Source organism: Bombus flavifrons, chromosome 15, assembly GCF_040668555.2.
Source record: "Bombus flavifrons isolate JBK064 chromosome 15, iyBomFlav1_principal, whole genome shotgun sequence".
NCBI classification, from domain to species: domain Eukaryota; kingdom Metazoa; phylum Arthropoda; class Insecta; order Hymenoptera; family Apidae; genus Bombus; species Bombus flavifrons.
Genome location: NC_138456.1, coordinates 7,008,631 through 7,024,729, shown reverse-complemented (window position 1 = coordinate 7,024,729; position 16,099 = coordinate 7,008,631). Strand labels below are relative to the sequence as shown.

Below are 16,099 nucleotides of genomic sequence, written 5' to 3'. Positions count from 1 at the left end.
TGCTGAACCTTCGGCTGCATTGCTATGCATCGATGCGGGTGCGCCTTATTATCGTTAAATTTAGATAGGTCGTGTGCACAGGGTACGGCAATAATTCATGAGCGTCTGTCTGCCTGTCACGATTTTCTATCCACGTTTGGACGATCTTAAAGGCTGAAGCTGCAGCGATATTTGCGCTGCGATCATGAATTATGCACAACCGATTTAAATACGAATCTTTAGTATTGTGTGTTGGGAAATCGTACTATTGACACCTGACGTTAACACGATGAAATTAAACAAATTAATGTCGCTCGCGTGTTCTCCCATTCCTTTTCTCCCATTCCACTTGGAAAACGACAATTAAACTACTTTCGAAAAAGTTGCAACAGAGTGTCTACTAGAAATAACAAAAATATCTTAGAAATTCATAAAAGGTCTCTGCAACTCATCGATCTCAATTTTAACCATCACATGCAATGTATCGCTATTCACATATACTACCAGTCCTGAATTAAAACACCTATTAGTTACATTTATTGGAAAACTTTAATAAACTTCACTTCGTTTAGTACTTTACGTTAATATTAGAACTAGCGTGTATAATATGTGTACTTACACCTAAATATATTCTAGTTTATTAGAATTAAAGCAATACGATGAAGACAGCTGAATGGTGTTTCTGTCTAAGCAAAAATAAAAATTGACATTGTGGATAATACTTAATAATGTTTTCAGTATTTGCAAAAACAAAGTACAGTAAAATAAGAAAATTAAAGCAATGGGAAGTATATGGTTTGTACCAAATATTAATAAATGTCTCGATCTTTATGGTAGGCAAGCTATATCATATGCTATTGTTCATAAAGAATTTCAGAATTCTTAGGATTCGAGTTCCAACTAGAATTCTTATCTCCGAATGTTCCAGTTTTGTTAACGATTGAATGCTATAGTTTCATGGCGTCATCTCTTCCTTTTCTCTTCTCATCCCCCTCCCGCCTGCACCCCGGTCGCGTCTGCGGACGAGGTGGAATCATGGGGTGGTTCAGACCTCGTGGCACGAGAGAAAGAGAGAGGAGAGAAGAGAGAGCAAGCTCCGGGGGAGGCAGAGGACAATACTATCTCCGCTGACTCAGTTTATGGCTGATCATTCGACCCTGGCTCTCTCTCGTTTTGTCCAAGTGTTTCCGTCCCTCTGTCTCCTTTTCTCTCTCCCTCTCCCTCTTTACCTACTCCTTCTCCCACATCTCTCGGTATATAGATATGTACACACGTATAATATATAGTGGCTCACACTGTTGGGCTACGTACTTACATACAGCGGTCTCGCGTGTGTGCAGAAATATGTAGACACCCCTTGCGCACATAGCGCGCATGTAAGATCGTCTACAGGGTGAGGCGTTTAGAAGTAAGCTGTATGTACTCCTTGATTATGAATTTTTGAACAGCACATGAAGCCTATTATCAATATTTAAGGCGCTGAAAAAGATTATAATATGAACGTATCCACGTTGAAGCTCGCCAATAACTCGAAAGCAGAACAGATACGGATTTGCGTAAATCCTTTGATGAATCGTCTAGAAATCGAACAGTGCTCTCTGTTCGCTAATAAATTCGTCGCTCATTATACGCAACTGTACGTACTCCCAATGAACATAGTTCTAACTCTGCTTAAAAACTATGTATTAGCGAACTGTAATGCGATATGTATTTAGTTGTTGTCAAAATTGGTGTTTGTGCAGATACGACGGACTTGTTCGGTTAGAACAGTCGATGGTAGCGCAAACTCTATGCGTTAAACGATATGCGATGATCGCGCACACGCAGTGTAGAGTATATGGGATATACGCACACGTGGTTTAGCGTGCTCGTGTACCAGGTTGCTTCTCTGGGCGTTCCATATCAAATCGACGACGCGTCTCCCTTTTGTCGCGATTCGATAGTACTCCCTGTAATCCGCTCGTTAAGCTCTTTACGCGAAATGGATATGGAAGAAGCTCGCAATGCTGATTCGCTTCTGCATGATCATTTGTGGGTAAATTAAGGAGCTCCGCCGCGGGTCCCGTTGGTTAATCGGTTTCTAGCTACGTTTACGTTGAATCCGAATTGTGTTGCTCTCGGTTGTTAACCTTTTCTCTAAGACAAGATACATACATATAATGCGCTTAGTAGTAGTACAGTTGGTTGTTCGCGAAACCAAGATGATCAACACTATCCAAATTAATCGTCTACAAGCAAGTCGCTGAATTTATTTTCCGAATGGGCTGTATCTCGACCAGAAATACACCGGATCGTGGGTGACAGGATCGGCTCAATTAGATTCATGGAGATTCGCGACCCTTGCGTTAGTTATTACTACGACGTATGTATCTAAAGGACTTCCGAAACCTCATTCGTATTAATCAAGCTACCTGGATTACAACGTGAATTCAAACATCTCGAAATCAATGTACCTGCGCGAATCTGTTATTTAGTTGAAATATGCTTTGAGGTTTTTATCCTTCTTCTCACTAATTAAATCATTTCACAAATCACGATCGAATTTGATTTTAAATTGGATTAGAGCAACTTGATCGTCGATTTGACCGAGTCTTCGGACTTAATTTTTAAATGCTTCTATTTTCACACGATGTGACGACCGTTATAAGAACTTTTCCCACGGAATTAATTCGATTCTCGCGTCACTAGTTAAGCGCCTACGCAATCAGGAACTCGCGACACGATCGACCGAGCAGGTTGGAATCGAGGCAACGTCGATAGATGTATACCACCGCAGTGATGTGGTGGCTCCCTTTCATCTATCTTCTCTTGGCGTGCTCAGCCGTGAGCCACTGTGTCAAAATATTCCATTGGATTAGGCGGGCGCCGATCGAATTATATACACCGGATACACGATTCCCGTCTTACACAGCTCCCGTTTTCTCTGGACCAGCTTCTTTCTGGCTACCGTGGCGCTTCGCGAAGCGCTTCGTTACGGCCGGACGCACACGATCCGCCGCTAATCCGCTTGGTCGTTGAGGCGACACGGGGATCCGTCAAAGCGAACACGTCGGCTACCTTTTCAAGATCCTCCCCTTTTATCTGCCTCCTTTCTACGTTTTTGTTCCTCCTCTTCATGCCTCGTTTTTTCACGCTGTATGTTCGTTCATCTTTTTCGAAATTCAACCTCTATTCATGCCCCTCGTCTTGGCTTTTTTCCAGATTGCGCTTCACTTTTTTAACTGGACATTTGTTAAACGCGTATGAGTCGCTTAGAAGCCACGCGCTAATCAGCTGCACGAATTAAAATACACAGGAGAATAAGAATCATAAACAGAATTTTTCAGAAAGTTTTCTAAATTAGCCTGCTTTCTTTCAACGTATCTTAAAAAATGGAAAAGTGATAGATTGGAAACTTTAACTAAGAAGGATAGCATATTCGTTCTACGAAGTATATTGTATCGGAGGAAAGAAGCTTTTGACAAAATAACATCGACAATGTGGAACATGATCTATATAATATATTTATATCTTTCTTGCTATTGATACATAAGTACGTAGCTTCGAGTGTATAATTGGGAGAAATGTTACCGATGCAACTGTTGCGTTTCTGTCTTTGAAAAAGGAGAAGAAAAAGAAAGGGAATGATGGAATATCCTGCGTTGAAACGTTACATAAAACGAAGATACCTCTGATATAAAAAATGTGTAATTCTAGAAACGGAATAGTAGTGATTACGTTAAGGCGGCAATTTACATTTTAACATAAATTCGGTCAGCGGCCGGGATATTACTACTTATACTACTTAATTGCTTAACTTGTAACCAGTTGGCCCATTGTTTCGATTCCTACCGCCGATTATAATTATTATCCGTATTATATACTACCCGACGTTTCTACAAGTATTGTATTCAGTAGCAAGGGACAAGTCCGCGGAATCACCCTTTTCTCCGCTTCCGATCTTTCATTTCGCATCGCGTCGTACTTCCCAATACATATTTCGGCTTTGAAGACGGCACTAAAAAAACATTGACCAAAGTAGTGCCGATTCTTAATCGCAACCCCTGCAAGACTCTTTCTTCTCGCATAGAGGCAGCAGGATTAAACGCGGCCACCCCCGGTGTCGAAGATACGCGAAATTCCCAACGAACCCATCCCACCCGGCGTTACTTTGCGCCCCCGTGCCCTCCCCTCTTCCCTCCTTTACCGTCTCTCTATTTTTTTCTCCCGCCTGTCCCCTCGCCACCCTCCTTGCTCTTGCATTTTTTGCCTCCTACAACCACGTACAACCAGCAGCAGCAGCAGCATCATAGAGGGAGAGAGAGAGAGAGAGAAAGAGAGAGAGAAAGGGAGAGAGATGAAGAGGGTGAGAGACGGATGTAGGAAGGGGGTGTGGGCGAGAGCAGGAGACAATTTCATCGCGCTCGTCTCGTCAGCTCGTCTCCACCGTGCTGAAGAGTTGCCACGGGCAACCCTCCGCGACCACTGGAGAATTATTGTCCGCGAAAAGGGGATGGGCCACCCTCTCTTTCTCCCTCTGCCACCCCTTTTTCTCTTTCTCTGTTAGGAACCGAGGGGGATGAGTGGTGGGCGAGTTGGGGTGGGTTCAGGCCGGCGGAGTCGTGCGCACCCTGTGCCAGGAGCTCCACGTCGGGGAAAAATTCAATCCCCCGGTTAAAGGGGATGACGCGCTCTTCAGGGCCGTATAGTAGTAGTCGGCCCGGTAATTTTCACGAAACCGCTTTTGCCTCCTTCTCCTTCTTCTTCTTTATCACTCACTCATACACACATACTCGCTCTCTCTCTCTCTTCGAACGTACTATGCGGTTCCCTCGTCCTGCTCGGCCTCTACTTCGAGCTCTCCGCTGCTGCACGTGCCTCCTGACACCACCGACCAAAACCAGCCCCCCTCGAATCTTTCCGTCAAGCCTCACGCTTTCACCGAACGCTGCGCTGGTTTAAAGTCGAGGTCATCAGTGGATCCGATAGGATGCACGATCCGCTCCTCTGTTTCGCGATCTGCGCCCTTCTTATACAATAATTTACCAATTAATAATTGGTAAGTTAGAAATTGCAGGTTATAGGCTTCTCTTTTATAATTTTACTATTTGAACGCGTCAAGGATCGAACAGTGAAATAATGCGTAGAGATTACAGAAATGTCTGAATCTACACATCATTATGTAAAATGAAGATGTTTTGCTGAAAAAGATACGTAATTCCAAAGATGGGATATTTTCATATTATTAGCCATATTTTGATTGCGGAGCATGTGTGTTAATATGCACTTTTACGACTCCGAACTACTCTTCGCCCTCTCTAAATTTTACTAACAGGTCCACTTCGAGTACGACGATAGAAAACTTTTATTATTTCCGCTAATGGGTAATGATAAGGAGTTCGATGGATCTGGTTAAAAGAGTTTGGTTTCTCACTCGCAATAACTGTACCAGCGCTAAGGAAACAAATATGAGGTAAAAAGCAAAAAAGAGAAAGGTCGGTAAACTTGGTCGACAAATACTGGTTCATTCTTTTCCCGTTCGAGCTGTTCGTTCTCCAAAGCAACGATGATTGTTTGCCAAAGTCTCTTTCTGCTAATTTTATGCCGTGAGAGAATTGCAAGCTGGTAACACCGATTGTTTGCATCGAGATCTGCGGAGTCACTGGTTTTTGGCACGTTAGGACAGCCTTTACTGATCCCATTTTTCGAATCGCAGCTCCTTTTTCTTCCCCTTTTCACTTGCAATCGTGCAGCTTCTTCTCGTCACAGCAGGATGATATACTTCGAATTAAATCGAATTAAAGAATCCGTTCCTTCGAGGCGCATTCACAATCTCTTATAAACTGTCATCGGACTAATTAAAACGTTTGTCGCGCGATCAAGTATCTGACGAAGCTTTCAAAGATCTGGATAAAGATTTGGCTCCACTCTACGGACTAAATTGAAGAAAAAAAGAAAAAGAAGAAAAGAGTTTTCCTGAAGGCAGGTTCCTAATGACGGTCCCAGAACGCGAGAAATCAGAGACACAAAGATCGTCCGACCGAAGAATCCGATGGAGGCAGCCTGTTAATGTTTAATCACGATTCTTGCTGTTCGAATGCCGCACGGGATTCCAGAGGCCAGTTCTCTTACGACAGTAAAACGAACGAGCGAGCGAGTTTACGACGCTCACGGTTTCAGGGTCGGACACTGACGAGCACCTGGGGTAAATCTAAAGGGTGGCTTAAGGGGGTTAATTTCCAACGTCGCTTAATTCACGTGCTTGCCCCGCTGACATCGTTCCACCCGTTGTTTCGGTGGCCTCTCTTTCCTATCCCGACCTTCCTTCTTTCAAAAAACTGTATTCTCTTCCATTGAATTTTTCCTTCTCCCACTTGTTATTACTTTCATTCTTTTTTGGTGATGAAAACGAAGGAAGTTACTTCATATCGCAAATATTCTACGCCTAGGAATTTATGAACTTCTTGATCCTTATTTTTTGGAGAAAACTCTGCTGCGCTTTAATTATGCTTTCTTTTTCGTATACAAGTTAGGTTTACTTTTTATAGGAGGAAATGCTGACGGGGTTTGGTTTATTAATATATGCGAGTAATTGTACTGACTGAAACCAATGAAAAGTTACGATTACAATTACTAATGTAATTTAGGAGTTTCTATTAAGTTAGTATTTCGCGCACTGATTTACGTTTCTTTAGATTGTCCTGTGTAATGGATTTTATATCGAATTGTTGTATATAAAGAGAATATTTCTCGTTTCTCAGTAACGATAAGAAAATTGATCGACTTGCTCATTTTCCAACATAGATAATTCTTGCGTATAAATAATTTCCAGTCAACTTTAATCTATTTGCAATTGAAACTTACATAAGCGTATACTTGTGAATAATCATGTTACGAATGATAAACGTTGGAGAACTTTATGCTCTCTTAATCATACGAATAGCATGCAGATATGAGTTTTCCTATCATCGATATCCGTTTCGATCAGCTTTAAAAATAGCAGCTCCGGTTGGTTATTAGTTTCTGGTAATAGGGCGTTTCAACTGATCCTCACCCCTGTAAGAGCTTTAGAATGTACCCCCAGGCTGGTTGTATTCTTCCACTTTTGACGAAAGTAACATTCCGACTCGAACGCCATTGACGAGTTTCCAATTCCTCCGATATCTGTGGTCTAGCTTTACGGGGAATTCGGCGCAGAAAGCGATCTCTGTTCACCACCGTTGCGGCTAGACTTATGCCCGTGCACATGTTTACGCGCCCGTTACATCGATCTATCGATCTATTTGCATTTGCGAGATCGAACCAACTCGACATTCTACTTTCCATTATTCAAATTAACGTGATACTGTTAGAAAAAATTGCCGTATAATCTCAAAAATGTCTCGGAGTAAATCGAATTAGCATAAAGTATAGGATTATTTTAGTAGTATTTATTTCAAGCTAATTGTAAGTAACATGCCTAGTACATAATTTGCCAAATAATGTTTCGTAATGTACAAGTTGAATTATTTTGTGTAAAATTCAAGAATGAATTTTAAGACGTTAAAGCCTAAGTGACTCGGATAACAATATCTGACCATAGATAATAGATTCGGTGTCGTTTACAATAGCGCAAAACTTTTGTCCAACTCGCACGCGACTACTTTTACCGCCGTTTCAGCCTAGTTCCTATAGACAGGCAATTTCGCGTGCGCGAGTTTACATATTAATCGTGTTGTTACACTAACAAGTGTTGACTCGTTCCGTTAACGGGAACTCTCGACGGATGACGCAACGTTCCTCGGATTGGACGGAGAGAAAAAAGGGTTACGGCAAGAGGCGACGAGGATTCGTAGAAGAAAAATGCTTGGATGGTAGCGATGGACGAAAAAAGAACTATACTATATCAAAAAGAAAAAAAGAAAAAAAAATAAAAACTAGAACCTAGTCAGAGGAAGAAGGAAGACAATTGAAGGAGAGAGAAGAGGGGGAGAAATGCGCAGAACTGCATAGAGTATCTGAAATTAGGCCCTACCACTTTTCTTCTTTTCCTTCTTTCTGCATGTTCTTTTCCTTTTCTTTCGCGTCCCCTTTTCCTTTTTCTTCCCTGCGTCTTCTGCCTCGTTTTTGCTTTTGTTCCGGCTTCCTCTTTATCGGTTTCTCCCCTGTTCCCCGTCCGAGGAACCAAGGCTCAACCCCGTGACTAGGGTTCCGGACGGTAGCGTTCGGCGCTCTGCCTCCCGCGCGCCACCTCTCAAATACACGGCGAAAGAAGAAACAGGACAGACTGAGGGAGCGAGTATGCCTCCTTCCTTCCCTCGTGCGTTGTCTGCGCCTATTGGCACCCAACAAGCGCACCCGCTTAAAAGATACGCGACAAGCTTATCGACACGGTAAACAAGAACACTTTACTACGACAATATTGGCCGAATGTAAAACCTGTTTGAAAGGCGACATAAAAAACGAGTGTCCGAGTGTCTCCGGCCGCGTCTACTCTTCTCCTCATCCTCCTCCATCCACCGGCTCCATCTTCTTCTCCTTCTTATCTTTCCTCGCTGCTTCTCTGCTTCTTCTTCCTCTTGTCTTCTCGATTTCTTTTTCGTTCTGTTGGACGCGCAAAAAGGTCTTGTCTTAGAAAAGAAGAAGCGTATCTACCATGCGCGGGGAACGGTACGACGTGGAAACTGGTTTAGAAGTCGTATGCTCGAAAGATCCACATTTCTCCTCCTCCAGGTCGATCGAGGAAATTTGTTTTGTCAGTCTTTGGTTGCGTTTATATTGTATTTGCGTATATGTCCACCCAAGGGATACTCGAAGTTAGTAAATTCTTAAATATGGAGAATACATTTACCGGTGTAAGTCAGAACGTCAAGTTCGAAGCAAGAATGATCGACGTTTTGAATTTCCCGCCGAAAGCGTGTGGTCGATTGCGCGGGAAACGCGTTCTCGCGGAGATCATCGTCCTGGTAACGTCTCGCCGATCTCCCGTGGTGTTAGGAAGAGAAGTGCGCAGGAGGGAAGAGGAGAGGGAGAGGGAGAAAGAGTGAGAGAGAGAGAGAGAGAGAGAGAGAGAGAGAGAGACTAAACGATGGAGCACGGTGGAAGAAACGGTGGTGGAGAGGTATGAGAGAGGAGACACGTTTGTTCGAGACAAAAAGCGCAGCGTCTGAAAAGAAAGGTCGAGGAGAGTGTCTCTCCCTCTCCATGGCAGGATCATCGGCCCAGTTACGTCCTTCTTCCAGTAACCTTGCATCCTCTGTCGAGTTTTCCACCTCCTGTGCCCGGTGTCGTTCCACCTTCTCCGTCCTTTTTACGCTACTCATCGCCGCGAGAGCCCACGAATCGCGGTGCACCGATAGGCAAAAATTGTAGCAACCTGAAAAAAAGGACCTGTATGCAGCGGCGGAGAGTCGGCTGCGAGAGGGAACAAGAGCAAGAGCGAACCGGTAGAAAAAAAGAAGAAAAAAAGGAAAGAAAAGAGCGCAGAGGCGGGGAACAGAGAAAAAGCAGAAAGAAAGAGCGAAGCAACGCAGAGAGAAAGAGAGAAGGAGAGAGAGAGAGAGAGAGAGAGAGAGAGAGAGAATGCTAGAGAGACACACGCTGCAAACAATGGCAGCGCGTGCACGGAGTTTCTTTCTCCTCTGTTCGCTCCTAATCTGCCCTCTTTCTTCCACTTCAACCCGCTTTTGCCCTCTCTCTCCTACGTACGCACGTGCACGGAACTTTATCTCTCTCCTGCTTGCTGCACTGTCTCTCCTTTTCTATCCTTTCCTCACCGTATTTGTCATCCTCCTCTATCATTCGTGTTCTCTTCGTTCCACAAGCAACAGTAATATCTACGGTTGTAGACGTGCAGCAGCCCGACGCTAGAGTGCGCACGAGAGATAGAGAATACGAACACGAGAAAGGGAGAGTGAGAAGAGAGGTGTAGAATAGAAGGAGAGAGGAGGATGTTGCAGAGTAGGAAAGAAGGGAGGAAGAGAAGGACGGAGTAAGACAACGACAAGAGAGAGAGGAAGGGCGGAACAGGTTCCTGGCGCGTTGGGTTGGGTTGCCGGAGGGTGCGGGGATCCGAGCTGGAACGAACGGGGGCCGAGGGGAGGCCGGAGGAGAACTGGAATCCTGAGTAGCAACGGCGTAGCCGCGAACCAACGAACCTGGGCTCAACCTTAAAGCGATGGATCACTTTTGGTCACTGGTCGACGGCCACCGGCGACCTGTCTCAATCGGTACCAAATGCAACCCGGAGAACGCTTCCAAACTCGAACTTAACAGAGACAACAAAGTAACTCGAAAGTTAACCTCTGTTTCTAGTTTAAATTCTATTCAACTTAACTAATACATTAGGTTCTCGTCAATGTTACCAAACCTTCGTAAATTAGACATAGGTTCGGAGCTCGTGTGTTATCGAAATTAATATTGCAATATATAATATAAGATGCAAGGTATCTACATGATTCTAAAGATGTCCCGATGGGGACGGATTATCTAGGGATTTTGCGTCGCGCGCGTCTGCACGCAATTGGCGTAGAGACGCTAGTCGGAGTTAGAATCGAATCCTTCGACTGTCGTGTCTTAACCGGTTAAGCCTTCGAACCGAAGGATGTAAACGTAGTAAATGCTCGCAGCATCCATAGTGATATTTTTGAAACGTCGACACTGGCTGAACCCGGCACCGCGATGACGTAGCTGTTTATACAAATGACTGCTTCCTGGACACGGCTGTGAAACGATGCCATGAAACTTGACGATCGCTCAAAGAGGGAAATGGAAAGCACACGAAGGCGAAGGAAAAGATTCTAAAGACATGTGTTGGATTAATCGATCAAAACATGACAAGTTCGATCGAATCCGGTAATTCCTTTCTTGCACGGCTGTACTTGGTATAAACAGAAATCCGGCCGAAGGATGGTCCGTCAGGGAGAAACCTGTTTGCTAATCTGCAACTAACAACAAACGATCGCTTTTGAAGTTTCGCTGGTTCTTGTGTTCCGCGAGATCGAACTCCCGCTTCATTGATTTTTCGATAGTTCCGAGACTATGTAGGGTGGAACATTTATCTATAGTCGAATTATTCGTTCTATCTCCCCCTTGGTTGCTGAATACTTCCGGGAGTAAGTACATAACAAGTATTCCAATAACAGAGTGTACAGTCTAATCTGCGAGGGTAAGCTTAGAAATCCGAGCGATCGACGCCTGGAAACCGACGTGAATTCGAATCACCCGAGAACTGGACGCGCCGCTGTTCACGCGTTGTCGTCTGCCCCTTTACCTTTTTTACCCTTTTCGTCACTCGTAAGAATTAAGAGGCTACGAAAGTTCCCCGTTGAATAAATTGCCAACGATAAAATCGCGGATATATAGTAACGCATATTCGACTCTTTCTGTATCTAGTACTATACTAAAGTGTCCACGACTATCCACACCTAATCGTTCCACTCGACGAAACTGTTGATTACCCCCACCTCCGGCGAGGAAAAGTTTTACGCGCGATAAAGTCCGCTGATCCGATTAATACGTAATTGGTTAAGTTTCGACACCGTGAGTTTCCATCAGAAATTAGTAGCAACTTTGGGGTCCCATCAGAATTCTGCGTGTAAAGCGTGACGCCGCTGCCATATGATCAGATTAGAATTTACGAAGCGTGGAAAAAAATGACGAGCATAAAAAAGGAAGAATTATTTACAACCAAACACTTTTACATGGTCGTTATTTTTTAGACGTGTGATTTTATGCATAGTTATTTACCCCTTCGTGTAAGATCACCGATAAGGATGTGGCGTCAAAAAGACATATAACAGATGGCGCGGACGATGTAAAATGTCCTCTAATGGCGCGATACTCACCGCACTGATTAGACGGTTAACTACGGAGCATTAGTTACGAAGATGATAATAAACGGTGTTATCACTTAACGCATGAGGCCGCCGTGCGGATAACGAAGAGGTCTGCGTATCACAAGTGGCGACATCGATGTCACACAGAAACACGAGAGACGACATGTCTCGATAGCGTAAAGCATAAAGCATTATAGTAAAAAGCATATCGGCCAGCGGTAATTAACGTTATTGTAGCTCGTGTTGTTCATTGAAATGTTAATATTTAGCGCATATTGTTTATGCGCGATTTATACGCAAGCACTAGGACAAGTATACTTATTGGTGGCTCGAGTTTCACGTATTATGCCATTAGACGATTACAGGTGTTCAGATATCCTATAAAGAAAAAAAAGACGTATTTTGTAACTTTTTTTAGAGTTAGAAACGTTGCTCTATTGCATCAGGGACAGAAATAAAGACGTTAGGCTTTTCTAAAGCATAAAAATCGCAGAAGTCCGTGGTGGTGACTTTTGAACAAAGGGTTTATCATCAATGGAGACGTCGAAGATCAAATTTCAAGAAATACTGAACGGTGGCTCGACCGTTTCATCCCCTTTTAATACGTTTCTTAAAGAAACTGGAGGAGCAGCGTACCTCCATCAGGATGAACATCGTCCCCGAGGATCCCTTTCATTCCTGACAACCCTATAGCTTACAACTAAATTAGCGCCTAATAGCAAACCACCGAGCCCGGCCCCTGTGCGCCCTGCCTTGATTATTCTGAAATACAGACAATTATTTTTAACCGGTGACTGCTTTCAATCCACCTTGAAAAATTTGCAATTTACAGAATTAAAAGGTATTCGAGGCATTTCACTTACTTGCTATACAAATTACATCTTGGCTGTAATATTTCATTCTGTATTTTGCACGATCATCGATCTAAGCAATCAGCGCAAATCCCATAGATGCACGCGATTATATCTAAAACGTGGACAAAACAGTCCTCTATGCGAATCAGAGGACTTCATAAACCTTTGTACGCTATACTTTGGAAGAGAGAGGAAAAAGTGAACCGTCCACGTTATATCACTGCATCTTCTCTTAAGTCACCAATTTATTAGCGATCGCCGCAAGTTCCTTAGATCGTAGACAATTATATTCGAGGCGCGTCGAAATTATTCCCGAATTCGACTCTCTCACGCTATACTTTAGAGGAGAGACGATCATCGAAGCAAAGACACGCAACGCACGCATCAGTCGGCAGGTCGTCCGGTGTTTTTTTCCGGGCCGCGAGTAGCATTGGTGATCGGTGGTGTCGCAAAACGGTCTCTGGGGGGACGTTGTCCTTGCGCGTACGTTTGCACGGGCAAAGTCCCGTGGGAAAACGCGAGAGATCGGAATGCGGAGGAAAAGGGGTTTCCGTAGCGGCGCACACGTACGGTGCACCCACCACACCCTGTGCTCTCCGCGTCGTCCTTCTCTCCATCCACGGCCACCCCTTTCGGTTCGGTGGCGCGGCAAATCAGTCGTTCTTACGGGAACACGATGGTCGACGACGTTGAAAGCGGTGGTAGCTGTTAAAGAGGAGGGTCGCAGGGCCGGGATGCGGGGGTTGAGGGTGGTTTCGCAGGGGGAGGGAGGAGGGGTTGGGTGAAAGGGCGAGAAGGGTGGCGGCGGTCGTCGTAGCAGCGGCGGTGAAGGCGGTGGGCTCGTGGGGGTGGGTTTGGTTGAGGGTGGTTTGATCGTATGGTACCACGATGTATTTAATCTGCAGGCCGCTATATGGTCTTAGTTATTCATGGTGGTCGGGTGATGGGGTTCTGGTGGGGGCATGGTGTACCGTCACGAAGGGTGGTGGTGTGGGGTGGGGGCGAGATATTGATCAAAACCTACCCTGGCACCAACCTCTGCCCCCCTCTTACTCCATCCAACACACCCTTCTCTCTATTTCTCCTTCTCTCTTTCTCTCTCTCTCTCTCTCTCTCTCTCTCTCGCTTGCTCGCTCGCTCTCTTGGTCTACCCTCCCTTACCCACACCTTCCTTCCTTCCTCACCCCCTCGCTACACTCGACCGAGCGTAGCCAGTGGTTCTCAATGCAAGATTCGAAATGGTAAGAGGTTCTCCCTCGCGAACCAGACGAATCATTTCTATGTCCTAGCGGGGGATGTGTCACACGAAAGATGCTGTCGTTGTATAGAGATTATGTAGCTAATGGGTTTCTTTTTAATAAAGTTATAAGAGAAGGATTTATAGATGCGGATAGGATGTGATTTATGATGCTCGTATTAAACAAGTAATTTATTAATGCATTCTGTGTTAAATACGTATTTTAACATTACATTCATTACGTCGTATCGACCGAATGATCCCATAAAAGTGTTCAAATACAACCGGTAGGATTTGTTCGGGGAAAAAGGGGAGAAAAGTGTGCGTTTTGATATAACTGGAGGGCTTCGAATCCTGGCTGCTAATAGTCTCGTCGGCGAAGCGATGCGTAGCGATCAAACGAAGATACAGAATTTCAACCAATTCCCTCAAACTGTTCCCGTTCGATGTTTCCAAAACGAGTCTCAGTTCTGAAACGCGAATATCGCGAAACGATCCCCGACCTTCACATGCAAATTCGAGAGATTTATTAATTGATTGCTTCCCCTCGATTTTTTTCCCACCCTGATTTACGACTTTCTAAAGTATATAGCGGGTATAAAAGTTCAAAGAAATATATACAGCTCAAGAGAAAATTGACGTGTGATAAACATTTTTCCGCATAAATATTCTAAATAAACTTGTAATTGGTGATTAGCAGTCAGAAGCTTTCCACGAATGGTTTATGTTCGTTGCGATCATGCCATCTTCTAAACGCTCTCTAGCACTCAAAGAAAATTTTTTATATTTTTTCTTTAATTATATTTTAGTATATTTCAAAGTATTCTAAATTCCGGCTGTTCTACTCTTGACATAGAGAATATTTATGTAAAAAATGGATTATTGCGATGGTTCACATTTTGGTCCACAGAGTGTATATATGTAGGATTCATAATACGCGTCGTATCTATTAGTTACGCGATTCCTGTGGAATAGCCGGAGAGAAAAAGATAAACATGGAAATGAAAAATACGAGCGATCGAAGATTCTACCACGCAAAGTTCTTCTTTTGCTTTTTGTTCCACTTATGGTCGCAAGATTATTCCCGACTGACTTCGAAAGTGGCTAGAAGTTTCTACGAGCCACTAAGTCATCTTCTCCACGACCTTTCTCGTTCCTCTATCCTGACTACCATGTTTTCTAATTGTACCGCATTTAATTACATCTAGTTAGTTAGCCCCGTTGATCGTCAGCAACCGGTGACGAAACATAGTCACATTATACGCGAAACGTTCTAAAATCGTTTCTTTCCATTGGTCTCTCGGTTTGTTGTAAGTTTTCGCGACTAAAAAGAATCGAGAACGTCGCATTTTAATAATACCAGAGATTTATGCACGATGATCGAGCAACAATGTGAACGGTGGTCTCTCTCGTGCCGCGGAATAATTCAAGATATCATCTACGAAATTTATTTTCATTTTCTGTGTCGCGAAGGAACGGCGTCCGAGTCTCGTTAAAACAGTACCTGAGCAAAAGGGGAAAACAAAAGGAATAAGTAACGGCCGCGATAAAAGCGAAATACGATCAATTTTGAGTTTCATGTTTTCAAGCTAATTTTTATTCGGGCTTTTGCAATCCGCTTATCATAAAGGGAACGCTAAATGATCAATTACGCACGGAGAAAAGTTGGATTGAAGCTTGCAATTTTTCGATTTTTCCAACTTCAATTCGATTACGAACGAATGTACAATGGTAACGGCGCCAATATTTCGTTTTTTTCAATTTCACAGTCTAATATACGAGTCTCTCAAGAATCAAACATATCGACTGCTTTTTTAATAAATTTTTCAATTTTATTAAACAAGCGAATTCTAAGATGAATTTTAAATAATTTTAATTCGTAACATCACTATTTTTTCCTACTTTCCAAATTATGGAATTAATCGATATTGCTTCTGATTGGCTCGTATACTAATATTTTAATAAAATTCGAAACCCATCTGAAATTGTAATTATATCGGTAAAATTTGAAATCAATCTGAAAATATATGTAGAAGTTAATATCTACATCTAGAAATATCTACATCTACTGCAAACATATTTATTTAAGAAAAAACATATTTAGTACAGAATTAGTATACAGTATGAAAGCAATCTTGAACATATATTTATCCATACGTTTCAACTGTTGGAAGTATTATCCCTTTAATTTCATACATCAAGTTATAATTAATAAGTTATAAGTAATAATCAAG

The 16,099-nt window shown here is 43.3% G+C and overlaps 1 protein-coding gene across 2 annotated transcripts in view; it reads left to right on the top strand.

Annotated features, from left to right (window-relative positions):
- The window catches only part of Chi (LIM domain-binding protein 2 Chi), a 132,386-nt gene that overhangs the window by 38,746 nt on the left and 77,541 nt on the right, over positions 1-16,099 (top strand). The gene's annotated exons all lie outside the window — the stretch shown is intronic.